Genomic DNA, 22,842 nt, shown 5'->3' on the forward strand with positions numbered 1-22,842 from the left:
GAGGGATTTCTCATGGATACCTGGAGCCTGAGCAGCTCCTGCCCGCTGTCCTTCAGCTCAGGAACCTCCCTGGACTCAGGCTGGGATGGGAGTTGAGTCAGCACATCCAAGAGAAGCAGAGAGTTTATTTAGCTCCATCAAGTGACCTCAAGGGATTTGTGGAGTTTGTTTGGAAAAAACCCCAGCTGGATGAGCTAAACCCCTCTGGCCTTCTGGTGCTCCAGAAATGAGTTCTTGAACTCACACCGGCCATGTTAAGTAGAGCCAGGAAAAAGTTTTGACTGAGAAACTATTTGTCAGCATATTGTTGCCATGAATGTTTCATGAAGCCTTTGATTCCTTCAGATTTTCCTGCTTGGAGAACATTGATCATGGTTTTGGGTAACTTTGCTGCAAGAAAATTCTTCTTCCAATTTATTTTATGTTCTTTTCCTTTTTGCCAAAGGATAAAGAAGAGAGGATTGATACATTATAATACAGAATAAGAAAAAGAAATTCCTTTTGTTTCACTGCTGCTGAAAAAAAATGACAATGAATTTTAAAAATTCCCAGCCAAAAGCAATAATTTGTTTTGAAATTCTTCACAAGGTATTTTAAAATCATAGGTAACTTAGAAAAGTGATCTGGCAGCGCTAGGCTGCAGTTGAAAAAAAAAAAAGATTTGTACATAAAACCAGGGTGATTTTAAACTGCTTCTTGTGTGACAGAGTTTTGGATCAATATTTCATCACAGGAAGTCGGCGCCGTGACTTTGAGTCTCGCTTTGCTGGCGCGGGGAGGCTGCTCTGCTCCGGTGTCACTCCTGCCTGGTTTTCTCTGCTGATAAAAGTTAGCAGGGAGAATGAAAGGGGACAAACGCTCACAGCTCTCCAGAAAAACACGCAGAGAATGAAAGGATTGTGGTTCTTTTTGAAAGGACGTCTCTTCCCTCCTGGCTGCCCCCACCGCGTGTCCCCCGTGACCGGCTGCTGAGGCTGGGGTGCTTCCCTGGGCAGACATTCCCTGTGATCCCTCCTCCTGCACCTCCAGCTGCAGTGTGGCAGGGGCAGAGCAGTGCCATGGGCAGGGGATGAATGCATGGAAATCTGTATTCATGAGAATCAGAGATGGGGAATTTCTAATCTTTCCTCTGCTCCGGGCCAAATGCGGATGTGATTCTGAAAGATTATTCGGTGAGTCAGCTCCAAGTGAGCTTTCCTCAAGTATCCTGGATTCTTTTTGAATAAAACCTCTCCAGACCAGGAACTGAAGTGGTCTCTGGGGCTGCAGGGCTGTGCTGTGGGCTCAGCTGATAGAAACTGCAGCCACAGGCAGGCAAAGCCGTGGGGAAATGGGACAGTTGGAAGGTCAGAGGATATTTGGCACATTTATCACTGTCTGCTCCTTGCCAAGCTCTTCCAAAGCCCGACTGTAGCTCTGACTGTCACACTGTGTTTGGAGACAGATCCAAGAAATGACTCAGGGCCCATCTGTGTTGCCAAAGAACTTCACTCCGTTGTGCTGTCTGACTGTCCGTGCTGGTTTGGAGCAAGCCAGCTCCTTCCCTCCAACAGGGACTTCTGCAGGGCTGCTGTCACAGAGGCAGAGTAGATCCCCATCCTCCTCCTGCTGCCTCACAGCTCTGAGCTGTGCAACACCCCTGCTATCCTCTCAGCTGTCTCAGAGCCACCACCCTGCTGCAGGATTGCCTTGGGGCCATCAGAGCTGGTCCTGAGCCGTGGCGTCCGGTCCTGCAGGCCCAGAGACCTGGGAGAAAACCTTCAGGGGAGGGAGGAAACCTTCAGGGCTGGACTGGTGAGGGTCCAGCAGGGAGATCTGTCTGCCTGTGCAGCAATTCACAAGGGCATGGAGGAACAGGACAAAGGGGAATGGATATTGGGCAGGAATTGTTCCCTGGCAGGGTGGGCAGCCCTGGCACAGGTGCCCAGAGCAGCTGGGACTGCCCCTGGATCCCTGGCAGTGCCAAGGCCAGGCTGGACACTGGGGCTGGAGCAGCCTGGGACAGTGGGAGGTGTCCCTGCCATGGCAGGCATGGCTCTGGATGATATTTAAGGTCCCTTCCTACTCAAACAATTCTGGGATTTCAGGCCCACTTTAGTCCTGAGGCACACAGTTTTAGTAACAATTTAAAGTTTACAACACCCACTGAAAGTAACTTTGGATGGGAACACACAGCTATATTACTTTTATCCATAGTTTTATCAACAAATATAGCCTTTCCTAACAGCCTTTCTACTCTCTTGCCTCAGGATTTATTTTTGAAAGTGCTATAAATAGGCAATGCTCTGGATTGGGTCAGTTCCCCAGGGAAATAAGTGCATGCCACTTTTATATTAGAGGTTAAATTCTGCCAGCCTTACACTCGCTGAGGAGAGCATTAGGGGAGGTGTAAGGCAGGGAAGAGCTTGCTACTGTGTACAAATGTAATTTAACAAAGTACACCAATTGCATTTTTAGAAACCTTATTATAGGCTCAATTTATTTTGTCAAGTGACCAGTAATTAATTTTATAGATCTTAAAGAGTGTAAACTCTAAACTCTCTGCTCTGACTCGGACCTTGGCATTAAACCAGGAGATTTGTGTGTGCTGGGCTTTCAGAGATGCTCTCAGTGTTGGCTGAGTGATGTGATGTGGTGAGGGAGGTGGCAGGGCAGGGCAGAGCTCTGAGTGCCCTTGGCCGCAGGCAGGGATGGGGCCAGGGCAGCTCGGGCACAGCACAAGCTCCTCTCCCCTCCCAGAGGCTTGCCCAGTGCACCTTGCTGGTGCTGATGCCTTAGGATTTCAGCTTTTCTATTTCCATCTGTCTGTAACCCTGCAGTTCTTTGGTGTGTGACTCCAAACCCCACACACAGTGGGAGCTGCTGCTTTCCCATTGGGGGCAGACACAGCAATTCCTCTCCAGGCCTGGCAATCAAGGACACCTCACTGCCTCAGGCCCCAGGGATGGGAACAAAAGGGAGCTGGGGCAGCAAACTGGGGCTCAATGACTTCATTAGCTGGAGCTGGAATTGGCAGATGAACCCCCAAGATGCAAATGGACCAAACTGATCAAAGTGTGCAAACCCTGAGCCATCATCCATTTTTGGGTGCAGCCCCTGGGGGGCTTTGTCTGCCCTAAATGTACCTGAATGTTCTTAAAAAAATATATATAACTCCTTTTTATTCCCTTAATTTTCTTTAGCCTCTGTTTTTAGGTAAGCCCTTCAAGGCATCAGTGTGACACCCTTCTTTTGGTGCCTCTGAGGCTCTGGGGGCTGTGGGGAGGGATTCTCCATGCAGGGAGCCGTGGTGTGAGGGCTGTGTGTAATTATAGGGTTGTTGTTCCCATAGAGCTGACAGCTTGTCATGCAGCACGAGCCACTGGGTGCTGCCTCAGCTCTGCCATCTGCCGTGGTTGCCCTCTTCCCTGCCTACTCCCCATGCAAGATTTGTGTTTTCCTCCATCCTGCTGAGCTTCCTGCACAGCCCAGCCCCTCGTGCCTGCATCAGGAGGCTGCTGGGGAGCCCTGACCTGGACGAGGTGGGTGTAACCTCCCACAGGGTACCCACCCACTCCTCACTCAGAAATCTCTCTTGTTCTGATAAAGAAACCAAGCAGGGTGAGATTTAAAGGAAGTGTCATCAGTCTCATGTGCTGGTGAGATAAAAATCCCTCTTCTCCCTGGCTGTGGGAATTGGACTCAAAAGTTCAAGCAGACTTTCAGCCTGCTGTTGTGTGTAATGTAATTTACTCCTCCTTCATAATGAAAAATGTTTGGATAAACGTTCAGAAACCTATTTTGACCTATTTTGGTGGTTGGTTAGATAACTTCAGAAGTCCCTTCCAACCCAAACTATTCCATGACCCTGAAGAAGGTCGAAAGAAAAGCCTGACAGATTGAATATTTTGAAGGATGCCTTTCCTACTTCGGTTTTACACTCCAGCAAAGAGGAGAACAGCATGACTGGAGCCGAGGAGAAGAGTGGGGAGAGTGACTAACGAGCAGGAATCAGCAGCAGAGCAGCAGCCTGTGCTGCACCTGCACAGCCAGCCCCAGGCCAGCCAGGGCCGTGGCACAGGGATGGCCCTGGGCACAGCGTGGGGAGCACCATCTGCACTGCAAGGCTGAGAGCAGCATCTCACGCTGCCCTGCAGATGGGGGGGAACAGCCCTGCCCTTGAGGAAGGTCAAAGAGAGGGATTTTTGAAGATAGCAGCTCCAGAGTGCAGGGTTTTATTTAAAGTGCAGGGTTCGTGGTGATGAGGCACTGAGGGTGTTCTCAGGGACACGATGAGCAGGAAGGGCTCTGGCACAGCCATGGGAAATTCTTTAGAGCAGAAATGAGGATTGATGGGGTTATGTGAAATTTACAGTAAAAAGAAACTCAGCAGATTTGGCACTTGGGATGCAGATTTTGGATAGCTCCTGTTTTCCTCTGTGCACTATAGCCATGTTTTAGGTGAAGGAATTATTCCAAGCAGGGATGTAGTTGAATGACAACACAAAATAGCCTCTGTTAATGCTGTTACCATGTGTACAAGCTATGTAATGCTACTTTTTTTCTGGTAAATGTATTTCCTTCCCAGTTTTGAGTTTCCCTGATTGGCTGGGTCTGCTGCACTTGGGATAAAATAGAAGAAGATGCAGTGTGTGGGAGGCTTAACAACCTGTGGGATGCAGGGGTGAGGTCCCTTCTCCAAGGCAGACAGGACATTATTGCCTTTTCTGTGTTTTGTTTTCCTTTCTCTATGTTTCAAGTGAAAAGTCTGGAGGATGAAGGATGGATCACTTCCCTGACTTGCTCTTCTGCCTAAGTCAGGGAGAGAATTCCTGGCAATTGGGGAGAATTCAGAGAGCCATGGACAGCAAATCCCCTGGGCAGGATGGCCTCTTCCCAGGATTTCAGTCTGCTTCCTCCTTCAGGTCTCTTCCTTTGAAAGGAACATAAAACAAGGGTTTTGAATGACCCAAGGGTGTGGCTTTTATTTTTGCTTGGTCAATATATTGGAAATACTCAAGGCCATGTTGGATGGGGCTTGGAGCAGCCTGGGAGGTGGCAGGGGGTTGGAATGACCTTCCAACCCAAGGCATGCCATGATTCCATGGCTGTGTTGGGAGCTGAGAGCTGGAAATCAGCAGGAATTTGCTGCTGGCACTGGAGGGAGTGGGAAGCAGCCAGATACCCCTGACATGAAGGACACCAGCACCCCCAAGCCAGGTAGGACATGAGGGCTCAGCTGGAAAAACTCCACCAGAATCACAAAGCTTTAAAATCCATTTAGTGGAGACTGCAAAATGTTTTGCATAAACTCCTTTTCTTCCTGCCTAAATGTGAACTCATCCAGATCAATCACCGAGCTCAAAAATCTTCCTGGTTCTTTTGTGAACACCCTGCTTTGTTATTCCTTTCATTTGTCTTGCACAGAACAAGCCAGCACCGAGAAAATAACTTATTGTGGATGATCAGAAAGACCTTTTCTCCCTTGCTTTTCAAACAGCAGTACACAGAAATTGAATGTTGTCTGTACACAGAGTTGCTGTTTTCCATATATAACCAAGGTGTCACGCAGCTCATTATTTCAGGGAAAAAAAAATCAGTGTCAACAACCAAGGCTTGTGGCTGTTGTTGGGTTTATTAAAAACAAAAATGTTTGATCTCTTGAAGAAAGAAAAGAAATCAGCTCCTGGATTTTAGATTTTCTTTTCTTCACTTGGTCTTCTTGAAAAGCATCAAAAAATGAAAAATCTAAGGTGACATCCTCTGTTCTCGTGGCCCCTAATAGCCAGTCACTCCACCATTTTTTCTAAGTTTATCTTTAATCTACTATTCCCAAACTAATTAGGGACTGAAGGTCTTTGGACTGATTTTCATTTTGTCTTGAGTTATTGTGACATCTTTACTACAAATTCTTCCTCAGTCTAATTAAATTCCTGCAGCATAAATGTCATTTTTCATATCATCACCTGTGGTAGCCTGACTTTGCCTCGGTCTCCTGGTGAGGGACTGGCTCCCTTCCTTCCTGCTTCATATTTGAAAAGTTTGGCTTGGAGTAAGAACATCTCCAGGCTCAGCACAGACAGGGAATCCATTAATATCTAGGAATTCATATTGATGGGGTTTTATTAGAAAAACCCAACAGTTGTGCTCTTATATTAGTTTTCAGAAGAATATTTCAATTTGTGCCTTCCTCGAGGCCCAGAGGCAGAGGGCTGAGTTGTGCTCTGAGCCTGGCCCTGAGCTGCCAGGGCCCAGCACAGCCCCGAAATCCTCTGCTCTGCTTGGAAACACGGTGCAGGGCTTATCTGCTAAACAAAATCCAAATGAGAAATGTTGATACTTAATGAAATATAAGTTTGAGGATTTCACAAAAGAAATCTGCTGTCTCTGCTTTAATTTATTAGGGAGAGTTATGTGCAGATGGTATATACAGAGCTATTTCCTGACTGTACTCCAGAGTAAGTTGATTTGTGGTTTAATGACTTTTATCAAAATGAAATAAGCGTTTGATCTTTGGATTTGATCTGGCTGTATCTGCAGCTGCTACACCACTACAGCAATTACTTCCAAACTGGGCTTTTTGCCCAGGCAAATGGAGTTCGTCCTTGTTTCATGTCTCATTGACTGTCCTGATAATACACACAGTGCTACTGTAGGTTTTTTCTTCCTCTAAATTTGATAGGTGTGAAAGTAAGAGAGTAATTCCCTTTTTATTTTAGTATCAGTGTTGTTTTATTATAATCCATTCACTCCTCTGGTTAATTTTATCTCGAAGCTGCTCCTAACTAAAATTCAATACAAGAATGTGTAATTTTCTCCACATAATCCTGCTATGACCCTCTATAAAGAAACAAGAAATTCATTTATGAATTCTAAATCTCAGACCCCTCGTGGTAATCTTCACATCTGTCCAGTGGTTTAGGGATGAGTTTGTAGTGGTATGTTGTGCACCCACGCTGGGCTAAATCCACTCCTAATGGATTTCAGTGGAAGGCAATGGGGTTATACTTGGAATCAATTTACCCCCATCTATCCGTCTCCAAAACAGTGGTTTTTTGGGGTTTTTTGCTGTTGGCTAATTAATTCTTGTCAGATTGAAGCTGTTAAGGTTAGCAGCTCTTTTTCCAGGACCATACTTCATTCTTTACTTACTGCTCAGGCCAAGATTTGTCCAAGTTGAGCCTCAAAAACTCCTGGTGGGAGATGGTTGTCATGATTAAAGGTTCTTAGGGCTTGGTGCTGCCAGCTGTGCCTTCCTGAGGAGCTGCAGCTGCATTTGTGAGCAGGGCGTGGGAGGCAGGAGCTGCTGAGGTGGCTGGCAGCCAGGTCACTGGGCCAGCGCAGCAGCAGGGAGCCACCAGTTTGCAGTGCAGTCCCTGGGCCAGGCCATGCTGGATGAAGATGTTCTGGAAGCAGCCTTGGTTTGGAGCCAGCAGGTCTGAAATCTGCTGATTCACAGCGGTGAGGAGAAGCAGTCAGAAGGAATTATAAAACAAGGGAAAGATCTTCTCCCCTTTTTTACAGTCACTTCGGGACAAGGCGCTTCATGCTTTGCGTGGCTGGAAGGTAGATTTTAAACTGTCTCTTTTTTGGCTGGATATTTCTTAGAGATAAGCAATAAAAATGGCAATAACTGGGAAGTGACTGGTGGATGAGTTGCCTGGAGATTTGCAGTGCTACCAGGAGCTCTGTGAGAAGGCGGCTCAGCCTCGGAGCTGGGGAAGGTTTTCCTGTGCCAGGGTAGCTGCTGCATCTTTAGCAAATCAAACTCCTTGCACAGTACTTGCTCCTTAATCCAGGAAAATTAAACCACCAGCCACAGCTACATTGTCCAGCCATCTGCTCTCCCAGGTGCTCCCACGCCTGAGCAGAGATGGAGGGATGTGACCTAGAATCCCACAGCAGAGCTGGGATCATTCCCAGCACTGTCCCAGCCTTCAGTCTTCTGCATGGCATAAGATAAAGTAAACATCAAGATTTGATGTGAGAGCATATGTCCATTGCATAATTCATTAGAGTTCTTCTCCACAACTATTTTTAGGTATTTTTCAATCAGAAGTAGAGGGTGAGGATTACTCAGGAAAAGAAAAAAGATAAGAAAATAATGGGGGAGCTTAAAAAGATGTCTAGGTACTTCTGGGACTGAGATCTGACCATTTAGCTGTGTGTGTTTGGTTTTTAAATAATTGTTTCTGTCCTGGATAATTCCACAGTCCTTCATGACAGCTTGGTGGTGGGATGGTGTAAGTCCAACAGCAGAACAGGAAACCTGCTCCTTTTTTACTCAGCACTGCTGCTAAAACCCCTGTCAGGCCAGACACTACCTCCCATCATTTCAGACTGTATCACTCCACCACCCTGAACGTGGTTATTCCCAATTTCCAAACGCTAAACACATCCAAAACCATTTCCCCTCCGTTTTGCAAAGCATCCACCGAGTGTTGGTGGGACACAGCGAGCAGAGTTGGTGGTTTCCCTGCTCAGGTTGTGCAAAATACCTCGCAACTGCGAATCATCACAGCTGCCACAGCTTCTTCTGATGTGTGAACACCTGGGATTCTCCTGAGTTCTCAGATTTGCCGAGCCTCATTTCACCCCACACGTGCAGGCCGAGCGGGTTTGCTGTAAGAAAGAGAGGACAAAAACCCTGACCAAACCCCAAACCCCACGATGTACAGCGTGAGTCACGGACAAGAAATGGAAGGAGGAGTTATTTTGAGGTTTTTACATCTTCCCCGTTGGTAGGAGACAGTTCCTGGGCACGCAGGGCCCGTCAGGCTCCCACCGCGGCCTCCTCGGTGCCGCCGCGTCCGGGGCCGTGCACGGGGCAGCTCTGGGGGAGACGGGGGGAAGGGAGCTGGGATGGGAGCTGCTTCTCGTTTCCAGTCTTTCTGAGACAAATGCAGAACATCTTTGTGCTGGTTTTTTCCTTCAGTTTTTCCCAATGGGGGAAAAAGCAGTAAAAAGGGAAAGTGGGAACCATGGAATCAGCTGCAGGTGCCAAGGAGAGCATGGTGCACGAAGTGTCCCCTCAGGCTGGCCTTGGTCACAGCTTTCATGGCCTGCTCTCTGAAGAGCGGGGTCACGAAGTGGTTACACCACATTTGGGCCAAGTTTGTGCTGCTTGGGAAGGGGCAAAACACAGCACTGCCAGCCAAGCCTGGGCCTGTCCCTGATGGTCAGTCCATGCACAGCATCACCCACCAGCCCTTGAGTCCCACCAGCACAGCCCTCAGGTACACCAGCCTCACCACCTGTGACCCCAGTGTTTAGAATTCTCAGTTCTGACCAAAAATTGTTCAGTTTTCGTAAGGCACCTCAGTTTGGGCTGATTGAAGCTGGGGTTGTAAATGGACAGATCTCCTGGGGTTTTGTCATGGGTGGGCAGAGCCTGGAAAAAACCAAAGCTGTCATGAGAACATGGGAATTTGTCATCCAGGAGGGAGTTGCTGAGACAACTGTGGAGTATCTCACACTGTATTTTTCACACTAATGCCAGATGGTCAGGAATGGGATCCCCCACGTTCTCCTCCCAGTCTGAGAAGACAAGAAAATAAACAAGGAAAATGTCTGTGCTGATGGCATCTGTTGGCTCCCTCATAAGGTGAGTCACTGCTTTTGATTGCTGAAATAATTAGGATTTCTTTCTAATTGGATTCTCATGTTAACCCTTTCTGCACCACAGATCCCAGTCATCCCTTTAGTTCCTGGCAGGAAGCTGGAACTGGATGATCTTTCAGGACCCTCCAACCCAAACCATTCTGGGATTTTGTGGCAAATGAGACTTGGCAGCAATTCCAGGTGAGGACATTTTACACCACTTGGGCTGTTGGTGTGGAACCCCATCCCTCTGCTGCTCCCATCACCTACAGGAGCATCCTGGGGGTGATCAAGACACAATTTCCTTCCAGCTACAGGCCAAGAGTGCAAGGAATTACAGGAGAGGAAACACAGGGCAGAAATCTGTGGAAATATTAGAGTGTGGGGTGCTCTGCAGCAGGTTTTATTTAGGAGGTGCTTGACACATACAATCCATGCTCCCTGAGATCCCTGCACTCCTGCCAGGCATATGTGCACATCCATTTATTTTTAAACTCTTACGTGCAGCATTTCCTACCTGGTTGGTGCACCAAAGCAGTTTTTTTTCCTTAGCAAATAAGGGAAAGAGCTGGGTAAGTATAAATGTGTTTCTTAACAGCCTTGTTTGTGACAAAATTGCCAAGTAAATCTTCACACGACATCGGGCTGCGAGTATTTGAGTCACATTTGGACAGCAAAGCCCACTGCACGCAGCTTTCATTACAATATTTCTCTCAAGCACAGCCTGTCTCTCATGTTTTTCTGAACATTGTTTAAAGAACTGATGAAAGGGCTGAAAACTTTTCAAACTTTCCTTTTCTTGGGTCTCTTCAGCTCAGTCTTTCATCACTCAGTCAATAAACAGCAGAGGACTCTTCTGAACTGCAGTGGGAGCGAGGAGGAGAAGGGGAAATTAATGATATCACCAAATTGAAACTCTTTCAAGTTCCCTTTAATTGCAGAGGGCACAGGGAGCTCATTCAGTTTTAATTCTCTGATCTCTTGCTGTCCCCAGGGGACCAATCTGCCTCTCCTCCCACACCGCACGTGATTTTCCCGGGGCGGGTTCCTGGCTCCCAGCTCAGGGCCCCTGTGCTGTGCAGAGCCCTTCCCTGTGGGATTTTGGCAGTGGAACAGCAGCCACAGCTGCCCACTGAGGTGGTCACGCTGCCCTTGGGCACCACACAGGGCTGATCCTGCTCCATCAAGCCCGTGGTGCCCGTTTGGTGCCTCAGCTGCCCATCTGTGGACTGGGGATCACAGGATCCCACAAGGATTTCAGTTGGAAGGACCTTAAACCTCATCCAGTGCCACTCTGGCCATGGGCAGGGACAACTTCCACTGTCCCAGGCTGCTCCAGTCCCTGTCCAACCTGGCCTTGGGCACTGCCAGGGATCCAAGGGCAGCCACAGCTCCTCTGCACAGGTGAGGGCCACAAATCCAAGCTGTCCGAAGTTAAAAGAGAAAACAGTAAAACCCCCAAGAACATCCAAAAATTGCTGTTGTCCACTGAGGAGCTTCAGCTGAAGGCACCAAGCATTCCCCAGCTGTCTTTGTCTCATGGGGAATAACAGTGCAAGGGGCTGAAAACTGCTCAAAGAGCCATTCCTGCCATGGAAAAGCCTGAGGATTATCATCACAACAGGTCCCTAGGCAGAAACATGAAGCATAAAGCTTTAAATTCAAGTCACACTGATAAGAATAACAAATAAAGAGACCAAATTCCCTTAAAAAATGGGATTACCGAGGCCGTGGGGAAGAAATATTTTAAAGGAAGTTAAAGAGAAGTTAATCTGCTTTTATGTAATTTGTTTTCCTATTCTTCCCGAACTGGCTTGCTTTGGAGACAGCTGCTTTCAAGGTTTACAGCCGTGCATATGGTTGGGAGGGTTGGAATTGGCAGCCCTTGGCATGACAGAATAATGGCTAACTGGAAAAATGGCTGGGTAGATAATTTACAGATGATACGACCACATCAAACCCAGTGAAACACAACCCATTCATTTTTACAGCCTCCAGACTGCTGCCTGTTGTGATCTGTCCCTCCTGATGGCTCTGCTGTCACACAGCCTTTCCCCTCCCCTCCCACAGGCAGGATCCCATGGAAATCCTCATTCCTGGAGGGCTGGACATGGATGGGGCAGGATCCCATGGAAATCCTCATTCCTGGAGGGAGGATTGGACATAGACAGGGCAGGATCCCATGGAAATCCTCATTCCTGGAGGGAGGGTTGGACATGGACAGGGCAGGATCCCATGGAAATCCTCATTCCTGGAGGGCTGGACATGGACAGAGCAGGATCCCATGGAAATCCTCATTCCTGGAGGGTTGGACATAGACAGGGCAGGATCCCATGGAAATCCTCATTCCTGGAGGGCTGGACATGGACGGGGCAGGATCCCATGGAAATCCTCATTCCTGGAGGGTTGGACACAAATGGGTTTGAGTTCCACTTCCTTCCTGTTTTTCTGTTTAAACTGGGAACAAGGATTAGTGTTTGGTTTGAGATTTTCATATTCAAGGATAGATTAAGACAACAGCAGCCTGATGTTAGATGACCATTAAATACCAAATGCTATCAAAATCTCCAGCAGCATCAAATCAAGCCCTAAATCCTAAAAGCTTTTTACTTTTTCCCCCAAAACTACTCCAGAGTATCACTTTGGAGCAGTGTTGTTCTTTGTTCAGCAATAAACGAGCATTTGCTGGAGAAATCCCAGTTGGGGTAGTCCTGGCCCTCCCCTGGCCAAGCCCTGAGTGAAAGGCAGATTCTCGTGGCTCAATTACAGAGCCACTAAACAAAATGGAAATGTTGATGTTCATTATTGATTTTATCCTTTGCTGCTCTGGAATGGTGCTAGTGGGAGCTGTTGTAATCAGATTACCTTAAAACTTACTTACAGAATGAAGTGCTTAATTTATCCCCCCTTTTTTCCTTTCCCAAAGCAATAAAACAGGAAGGGATCAGCTGTGCTTCCTGTAGAGCAGCCCTTCTCTTTTTGGTTTTCTTGCTGTGTTTGTGTAATTCATCTTTTATCACTCTCAAAATCTTTTTTTAAAGCATTTTGCATTTGTTATATCTCCTCAAGTAATCGCTCATATTGGTTATGGAATAGAATAGACTGTGATTGTGGGAGATATAACTGCAAAATGTTTCCAATTTCTGGGAATATCTATTGAAAACTACATTTACTGAACATCCATCTCCAGCTCCCTGTGCTGTCAGGTCACAGCTCCGTGTCCCTGCAGCCTGGATGTCTTTGGGATTCAAGTCAGCCAGGCAGCTTCTGGTTTCACTGAGGAGCTGGGAAGTGCTGCATTTTGAGTGATATATCCTCTCATAATCTGGGAGGTTAAATGGTTTTTCTGATTTGATTCTTTACTGCCTTCCCCATTTCCCATCAGATGAAACCGGCTGTGAAATGGCAGCAAATGCAAGTGGCACATTTGTGTGCTGAGTGCCTGCAGCGAGCTGGGAGAAGAGGAATTGGCCTTTAATTGCCCCTCATTAGTCATATGCTGTGTACAATAGCAGTGGCAATTGCAGTGGGCAAGGGGGCTGAGAAATCCAGCCCCTGTCCTTATCCCAGGCTGGCTGTGGGGCTGGAAGTGGCTCTGACTGGGGCACCAAAGGGCCCAGTTCCTGCCAGGTCTGTGGCCCTGCAAGCTCTGTCCCTTGGCTGGGCTCAGGGAGGGTGGGTGAGCATGATCAGAGAATCCCAGAATTGTTTGAGCTGGGGGGGACCCTAAAGCCCATCCAGGGCCACCCCTGCCATGGCAGGGACACCTTCCCCTGTCCCAGGCTGCTCCAGCCCTGTCCAACCTGGCCTTGGGCACTGCCAGGGATCCAGGGGCAGCCCCAGCTGCTCTGGGCACCTGTGCCAGGGCTGCCCACCCTACAGGGAACAGTTCCTAATTCCCAGTATCCCATCCATCCCTGCCCTCTGGCAGTGGGAGCCATTCCCTGTGTCCTGTCCCTCCATCCCTTGTCCCCAGTCCCTCTCCAGCTCTCCTGGAGCCCCTTCAGGCCCTGGAAGGAGCTCCAAGGTCCCTCTGGATCCTTCTCTCCTCCAGGCTGAACCACCTTGTTCTTGTTGTGTTCTGTGTGAATCACATTCATGTCCTCTCTAGCCCCTGGTGGGCACCTGATCCTGAGCAAAGCACTCAGCCCAGGCCATCTCCTTGCAAAGCCACAGAATCATGGAATGCTTTAGGCTGGAAAAGATCTTTAAGACCATCGAGTCCCACCACAAAGCAGCACTGTTCCCACTGTGCTGCTACCAGGGATGGTCAGACTGTGACCCTGCCACGATCCTCTCCAAGTGCCACTCAACAGGGGAACCTGCCTTTGAAAGGAACAAGACTTTTAATCTGTGGATTCATCAAATTTAACCCCTTCCTTGCTGTGTCCCACCTGCATTCCCTGCCATTCCTTGGCGGTGAGCAGATCCGATCCCAGCTCTTCCCATCATTCCTCTCCCTGACCAGCCCTTTGGAAGGAGGGTGGAGATTTCTGTGGCTTAGCAGATGGCAGCAAATCTTGATACCTGCATTTCACAGCCTGGCCCGTGGGGTTGGAGTGATGTATTTACTCCAGCACCTAAAGTCAATGAATTACATCCAACCCTGCAAATGGTCATAAATATGATAGTCTGTGTGAGCTGAGGTAATTGCCTGCTTTATATATGTGTTTATCTTCCCTGCATTGCATACACAATGTGCATTATGTCAGGGAGATGACAAAGAGCAGCCATAATGCTCCTCAACTGCATATTTCTTCTTAGTTTATGGCTGAGGCTCAGAGTTATCTTATGCAGAGTTGGCTGCAGTGGTTTAATATAAATTAACATACTTAGAAAATGTCAAGGAGCATTAATTGACAATTTCAGAAGCCTACCTTGCTAAATACCAGTTCAGTTCTGAAGCCCGTCTCTGCAAGCTTAATATATGGAAAATAATGCTTATTCATGAATGGCTTATGTAACTCGGCATTAATTACGTGGCAGCGAGTGCTGGCTGTCACAGATGGTCTCTACAAAACCAGGTGCCAAAAATAAAGTTTCAAGCCCCACAAGGGAACTTCTGGGCTGGGTACTCAGCACTTTGGAAAACCAGGGCACATCATCTTGTGTGGAAATACCGACTTACTAACCTAATTCTGGACCCACTTTTGGCAGAGGATTGGCCTATATAAAAATATTTCACATCAGCACCTTCTGCTGCACCTCAAACGAGGGGATCCATGGCAGGAGCCTGGTGTGCCCCCAGCCCAGCACTCCCCTGGCACTTCCCACCTGGAAATGGGAGATGACCCTGAATAATCCTGTTGATAAAAAGTGCAACAAGCTGAGGTTTTTATCTGAACAATGAGGACAGCGTTGGTGGTTGCTCTGCCTGCCCTCCAGGCTGAGCTGTGGCACAGCTGGGAGCAGCTGGTTGGTGTGGAGGTGCTCAGCTGAATGCTAATTGTTGATTAATGTAGCCCTGGGTTATAAACCCCAGTTTCTCTCTTTAGGGTTTTTCCCCCCATGCACCAGGAAGGTGCTGCTGTGTCTCCAAGGTTTCCTGCTCCTCATTCCAGCTGGGAGCGTGGCCAGCTCCTGGGAACTTCCCTGCCTCCCTAAACAAAGTTAAGCAAGGCTGAAAGATGAGATTTGAAGGCATTTATTGATTTTGCTTTAATATTCTGTTATTTCTTTCCCATCAATACCCCATTTGCTTTATGCAGTGCACTGTGGTGTAAGTATATTCCCAGAAAATGATGCACATAATGTTATCTCAAATGTGAGCATATGGATATCAACTGAAAGCTGGGCTGTAAATCACTGCAAATCAGGAATGGCAGCACCACCCAGGCAGCTGCACTCTGAGCTCTCCCTGCTCTGTTCCTGAGCTGGAGTGGGAAGGGCAGCCCTTCCTGAGGGCTGGGTTTGCTTGGCATCACTGGATGCTGCAGCGTTTGGGCCCCAGAGCTCTGCAGTGATGGGTTTCTATGGCAACTGGCTGGTAAAGCCAGAGATGGGGGGACCTGCCCTGTGCCCCCAGCTTTACCCAGTTGGGTTGTTTTTTTTGCCAAAGGGACCCTTCTTTCATGATTTCCCCCTTTCTTAGCGTTGTTGCTGTTGAAATACTTTCTGTGGTTCCTAGGTTAAGTCCTCCCCTGAGATCAGGGCAAAACTGAGCCTAGAAATGCTCTCCTGGACTGACAGCAAGTGTTTATTGCCCTGAGCCCCCTGCCCTCCTCTTCCTGCTGCTTTTCCATCCCCTACCCCTCCCATCCCAGGGACCTGCGGGGACACAACCTCTCCAAATCCCAGACTGGTTTGGGTTGGAGGGACCTCAAATCCCCCCCAGAGCCACCCCTGCCATGGCAGGGACACCTTCCCCTGTCCCAGGCTGCTCCAGCCCCAGTGTCCAGCCTGGCCTTGGGCACTGCCAGGGATCTGGGGCAGCCCCAGCTTCCCTGGACAGCCCATTGCAGTGCCTGTCCCCCCCTGTGGGGATCTCCCATGCCAACCCAACGGGGACCACTCTTAAATACAATCCTGGGGATAATTTCATCTTCTCTTGCTTGAAACCTAAAAAAGAGATAAACAATTGCTGTAACCCATCTGCAAAGTGACTGCTTCAAATTCAATTCTGTGCTAAACCCAAAGTGTCATTGAGAAGAGACTAGAGGAGCTTGCCCTGGGACTGGGAGATGAGGAATTCCCTGGGATGGTGCTGCCATTGTTCCTGTGTCCCCCCAAACATCCCCACAGGCACCGGGGCAGTTGTTGCTGTTCTTGTGAACCTTTCAAATGTGTCTTTCCCCTTCTGGGTGAGACCCTCCCTCCAAGATCTCACCCATGGCAATGCCAGAATTCAGCTGAGCCCTGAGGAATGAAGGAAAACTGTCCTGACCTGTGTTCCCAGAGGTGCTGCTCAGGGCAGGTGACTCTGCTGGAGACACTCTGGGCATTGCAGAGAGCACAGCCTGGCTCTGGTGGGCTGCTTGACCATGAAATTGCCCGTGAAATGGGAACCTATTGTTTATCATGCTAATTAGTAACCCCACAAGTTTATTTAAAGGTCACTGGAAAGCCATGAGAAATATCTTAAATGGGAAAAGTAGAAAAATCAAGAAGCCATAGGGGGTTTGGCTTTTTTAATAGAATGTTATTGCTGATATTTAAGATACTTTATGAGATGTGCATTAAATTAATAAGGGAGACGAAGGAGTGTTTTAATATAACTTAGTGTGAAAGTAGCCCTCAGAATTTATTTTATTCATAGATTTTTCCATCAAAGGTCCTATAATGATTAATTTTCAAACTTACAGGTTTAAACAGCAAAATAAGAAATAATAGCTCCGAAATTGCTTTGAAATACTTAATAAAATGGTGTTCTTTACAGCACTAAATGGCCTCCTCATGCCACTAGCACATCCAAGAACATGCAAAGTGTTCTTTGCAATATTTCTATTCAGTTTTCTGCACTCTGCAAAGCTGACTCGCTGCATAGGGCAAGGGGGTATTTTCAAATAGGCAAAATCAAGGTATTGTAATTTCCCCACAAAAGCCTGGGCTGAAAACCTGCCCTGAATGCTTGGGAGGGCAGGAGTTAATCTGATGGTGCAGAAGGTTCCTCAGCCTTCCAGACTGCACGACAAACTCAGGATCCAACCAGCTGGAAAGGATGTTGCTGTTCTGAGGGATGTCTGAAGTGGGGCTGCTGCAGAGGCACAGAGGGACTGAGGCAGCCCCAAATCCAAATGCTTTTTGTAGGAAAATCCATGTCTTTCCACGGACAAAAAGCATCTTCATGTCAAACCCAAGGGGTGTAAAATCAGAGGTTCCAGCCTGGAGAGTGCCCAAGTGTCCCCTTCATGGGTATTGGAGGGAGAGAAATTCCTCCTGGGATGCTCCAGAGGGAAGAGAGAAATTCCTCCTTAAATACCCTAAAATAAGAGCAGGATTTGGCCCCTTGCAGCTCCTGGGGAGGCAGAGGGCAGCTGGGATCCAGGCTTGAATCCTGTTCCAGGAGGGCTCCTAATTGTAAATTCAAGCATGCAGAGGATTAATTGCCAGCAGGTGTCAAAGATAAGAAATTCCTCTCTGATCTGGGCAGGGGGTAACTCTGAGTATTCCCCTGCATTGTTCTGTTCTTACCATAGTTCAGGGGGACAGAACATGAAAATCTACGTGAGGAAATGGGATAAACAATTTTGCTGCTGTCAGAAAAGGAGAAAACGCAGTGCCAGGCTTCAAAGGGGAGAAACTGTTAATTAGGAAATTACTGCTTCAAAAAAATTGAAATGGGGAGGTCAGAGAGTTGTGAAAAGCCAGCCTGTAGATTCATGACCTGCCCCAGCCAAGGGTTACACACAGCCCGCCCCAGCAATTTACTCGGGTTCCTTCCTCCTTGTGCTGTGGGAAAATGAGTGAATTTGGCAATTAGTGGAGCTGCTGATTAACTCCTGGCCATCCCCAGCTGCTCGCCCCCTGCCTTGGGGCTGCCCTTGTCCCTGCAGCCCCGGGCACAGGGCTCAGCCTGGGAGGTCCTGCCACCACCTCTGCTCCTCAGGAGGAGGTGCAGAGCCTCACCAACCTTTAATGAGGGGGCTGGTCCCTGTGGAGAGCAAAAATCAGAAGGAGGGCCTTTAGAAGGTGATTTCCTGCAGTCCCCAAGGGCCAGGGTGTCTGGTTTTGTTGTCTTTGCAGGTGGCAGGCAAAGAGATTCCTGTTGATAGGAGCAGAGCATGAACCTGAGGGAAGGACCTTGCTGTCCATGGGTGTCCTGGCAGCTTCCACAAAGGGAATTTCTTCTGAGGAGCAGCACTGTGCAAATGCAGGCTTTGGTTTGCTCTCCATCCACACAAACACAGGTCCCTGATGAGTGAGCCCCTGGCACGGAGCTGTGGCAGGGGAGGGTCAGGCTGGGATCAGGAAAAGGTCAGCAAAAAGGAGGGTGCTGGCACTGCCGAGGCTCCCCAGGGAATGGGAACATTCCCAAGGCTGCCAGAGCTCCAGGGGTGTTTGGGCAGCACTGGAGGGGTGTTCGCCAGGGATGCCCAGGGTGGTATTTGGGGTGTCTGTGCAGGAGCTGGACCCTGATCCTTGTGGGTCCCTTCCAGCTGAGGATATTCCCTGACCCTCTGAAGGAACTCACCTGAGCAGTCTGATACTGGTGTGGAGTATTAAACCCGGCATCACAGCAGGGACAGCCAGGTTCGAGAGGAAAGGATTACAACCATGGAATGGTTTGGGGTGGAAGGGACCTTACAGATGATCCCATTCCAGCCCCCTGCCATGGCTCTTGCAGATCCTTAGGACACACAAAATGCATCATTTCAACCATCACATTTCATACGTGACAGCAAAGTCATGGCACCCCTGTAATGAGGCAAAGCAGGGCAGGAAATAAAGAACTGCAGCCAGAAATACTGGATTATAATGGATAATAATGAATTATTTGGTAAGTGCCACAGTTGCCTGATGGGGCTGTTCCAGAGGCCTGGGGGGTCGGAGGCAATGATGCTGCCCCGTGATGAGGGTTGGTACATAAGTCACAAACCAACGTGGCTTTAGGAGTTTTGCCATCACCCTCAGCAGGACTGAGGCACAATCATTGTTTGGGGTCCTCTCTGCAGTATTTACATGGATGGAAAGGGACAGTGGGCTTTGGGGTTTATTTAAAAAGGAGAAAAGCGTTGCTGCAGCCTCATGTGCCTCTGCCTGCAGAAGGCTCCTGGCTCACACAGCCCTAGAAAAGCCAAGGCTCGGGTTTAAATTAGCACCCAGCTCTTTGCCAGAGCAGTCAGGAGCAGCAAAGCAGGCAGAGTGTGAGTTTGGGAGTGCCTGAGGGGCTGGCAGCAAGCAGGGAAGGACGTCCATCCTGAGCAGGAGACACATCCCTGAATGGCCAGCCAGGAAAGGAGAGACCCCTCTGCTTCCTGCACTCCTCCTGCTGGGGCTGTGCATCCTGGGGGATTTACAGCACAGAAACAACGCTGAGATGCCACTCCAGGGCACTCTCCAGTCTCCCTTCTTCCTGGAAATATCATTGTCAGCTTAGGAAAAGTCATTAGCAATGAGGCATTGAGCCCCGAGATATGAAGAACAGTTTTTAATTCCTTTCATTGGACTAAGCCAATTTCTTAGGGATATTATGGAAATCTTTGCATTTGGATTTCAACCCTAAAGTAATTAAGGAAATATTCCAGATGGATGCAATGAGGTTTTCCTTTACTTCTCTAGAAGAAGGGTTCTCTGAGGAGCTACTCTCTTGAACAAGTGTGATGAGTAATTCCTTTGCTCAGTCTCCACATGCATTTTGGACCATGTTGGTGAAATAAAAGCCAGGGGGATTAAGTGTAGAGGAAGCTCCAATGGGCATTTTGGATTTTGACAGCTGTCCTTGACATCATAGTGGACAAGGGGAACGGCTTTAAACTGCCAGAGGGCAGAGTTTGATGAGGTCTTGGGAAGGAATTGTTCCCTGTGAGGCTGGAAGTTCCCTGCCAGGCTGGAAGTGTCCAAGGCCAGGTTGGACAAGACTTGGAGCACCCTGGGATAATGGAAGGTGTCCCTTGGCAGGGGGTGGAACAAAATGAGCTTGAACAAAATGAGCTTTTTCTTTTCCAGCCCAAAGCATTCTGGGATTTTTATGATCATGCTTGTCCATCCTCCCTGAGCCCAACCAGGTAATTCCTGCATGTCAAAGCTTGCAGAGTTCATTCTCCTCAGCAGAAGAGGCAGCTTCCTATCTGGATAGTTTCCTTTCCTCTCTTGCTGTAGGAGGGACGTGCACTCAAGCAGAATTTGAAGTCACTGGCACAAAATCAGGCAGTGAGAGCACACGAGGGAAACTGGAGGGACTGTGCAGGTGTGAGGAGTGGATGGAATTGTAATGAGGGAGTTTGAGAAAAGACGGGGAATGTGTAACACTGAAGAGTAAAAGATAAGCAAAGCAAAATGTCCAGGGCTGACAGTATCCCAGCAACAATAAATTCTGTGTGTGATAGGGCTGGATGAGAGAGCTGGGGACTGACAGCTCTCTAATCTCCTGCCAAAATCCCTGGTCACCAGTTCCCCTGCACAATGTCAGCTGGGAGGTGTGAAGCACACTCAGGTCTGTGGGGCTTTGTGCAGCAGCTGCTCCAGGAACATCATTCCCAGGATGGGAGGTGACACCCAGAGCTGGGAGCGGGGTCAGGACTGAGAATTAACCTCACTCCCAGCTCAGCTGGAAGGGCTGACACTGCTGCTGGGCAGTTTTAGGTCGTGTTTCCTGCCAGAGGTGATGTGGCCTCAGCCCATCTGCTCCCAAGGAAAAGGAATGGCTGGCTGCCACAGGGATCAGTTTATCAGTGTAACCCAATAAATGAGAATTTCCTGTGGGTGAGCAGCTGAGTGGCAGTAAAGGGTATCAAAGAGAAGATCTGCACATTTTTTTGAGGAAGAGGAGACAGGAGGCTCACGCAGGTGGACTTAGGCAAGCAGCCAGTGCCAGAAGAGAAAGTGATAAATGGATGTCTTGGAAAAGCCTGAATGGAGGAATAATAACCATCAACAGCAGAAGACACTGAACGAGATGGATTCTCACCTCTAGAAGCTTCCTGTGTTTATTATTGATGGCACTGTAGGTTTTATTTCTTTGCTTTTTGTACTTTTCAGTACAATCTGGTTAGGAACTCAACATGCCAAGGCAGGTGATGGAAGGATTCTGGAAGGAAAGTGAAAAATGACATAAATGAGCTGCAACAACAGGCCTGCTCTGGCAAGGAGTACAACTGGAGGTAATCCTAAATGACAAAGGCTTTGTTTTCCTACTTACCACTAAACATCATGGATGGAAAGAGTCTCAGGACAGGATAAATCTCTGTTTCCATGGCATTCCTGGTTAACTGACCCTTTTTTCCCCTTCTCTAATAGCCTAGACCTGATTTTAAAGGTAACTGAACACCAAGAGGTTTGGATTAGCACATAAAAAAGTCACCGCTGCCCTCTTCAAACTCTTCACTCTCTTCAAACTCTTTGTAAACTCTTGCACATCTTTTAAACTGGGAAATTCTGTCCTGTATTCTCTGGTGAGGGCTGCTGAAGTGGGTGCAGTGGGATCGCACACGGAGAGGGAGGCAATGTGCTGCTGAGTAATGGTGAATTTCTCAGGAAATGAATAATTTTGGGACTTTCTAAAGGTCACTTGAAGTTCCCCATAACTTTTACAGTTGGTTATATAAAATGAAAAGAGAGAACTCTTAGTCTAGATAACTGTCAGTCGGGTGAGATAACCTCCGAAAGGCTCTGGCAGGTCAAGGCACTTCAGTGACAGTTTTTGGGAAGAGACCAGTCAGCAGAGCTGCCTCCCCTGATGGGTGTCTGAAATGGAAATTCCAGCTCTCCCTCTTGCAGCAGATTTAAGTGGAAGTTCACTGCCCTGGTGGGCACCTGGATTTTATAACTGACCTCTGAGAAGTACCTGAGCCAACCTTTTGTCTCCACTGCTATAAATTAAAGCCCAGATAGGGACAGGTGAGCTGAAGGCAGGAGTGGAAAAGACAGACTGACACCTGCCCCTGTTTTTCCAGGATCTCCTTAGGGGCAGCTCTGGATGACTCTGAAGTGGTTCAGGGGTTCACTGGGGGGATGTTGTGCTGTTCCTGCTGGGTGTGGATATTGAGACTCTGCAGGAGCAGGTCTGGAGCCCCCTGGCAGCACGGCTGAGCTTGGTGGGTTGGCACAGGGACACTCCCATGGTGGAGAAGGCCTTGGCTCCAGAGGGAACCTGCTCCACCTGCAGCTCTGCAGCCCAGGAGCAGAGTCAGTGCCCTGATGGTGATGCCTCAGGTTTAGCTTTTCTATTTTTCACATTCTGTGCTGCTTTAGTGTGCGGGTCTGGGCTTCATACAAGGGGATGGTGAGCTCTGTGCACAGAGCAGGGAGACAAAACAATTCCTGCTCCAGCTGGGCACCAAGGACAAATGATCCAAAGCTCAGCCCAGGAGCACAAACAGCGTGGGCTGGAGAGAGAAAAACAAGCAGGGTGGGAGTGCCTGGGCTAAAGCTGGAACGGGACAATGAACTGCAAGGTGCAAATGGAGCAGAGCTGAGCCAAGGCAGAGACCCCGGGAGCGCTCGTGCATTTTGGGACCATTTGGGTTCCTCTTGGGGGCAGCCCTGGCTGGGCTCTTGTGCTGCCCAAGGTGCATCCATGGAGGAGATGCTTTGGATAAATCCCTGCTTTATTCTGTGACTCTGCCCAGCCTCTGCTCCAGGGCAGCCTGCACAAGGCATCATTGG

At 48.5% G+C, this 22,842-nt stretch overlaps 1 long non-coding RNA gene across 4 annotated transcripts in view; it reads left to right on the top strand.

The window, feature by feature from the left end:
- The window catches only part of LOC119706229, a 49,193-nt gene that overhangs the window by 8,161 nt on the left and 18,190 nt on the right, over positions 1-22,842 (top strand). For all 4 annotated transcript variants that reach the window (XR_005258455.1, XR_005258456.1, XR_005258454.1 and 1 more), the window contains exons 2-3: positions 9,479-9,583; positions 9,665-9,780. This is a non-coding gene — a long non-coding RNA (uncharacterized LOC119706229). The remainder of the gene's footprint in view (positions 1-9,478; positions 9,584-9,664; positions 9,781-22,842) is intronic.

This window comes from Motacilla alba, chromosome 12, assembly GCF_015832195.1.
Source record: "Motacilla alba alba isolate MOTALB_02 chromosome 12, Motacilla_alba_V1.0_pri, whole genome shotgun sequence".
NCBI lineage: Eukaryota > Metazoa > Chordata > Aves > Passeriformes > Motacillidae > Motacilla > Motacilla alba.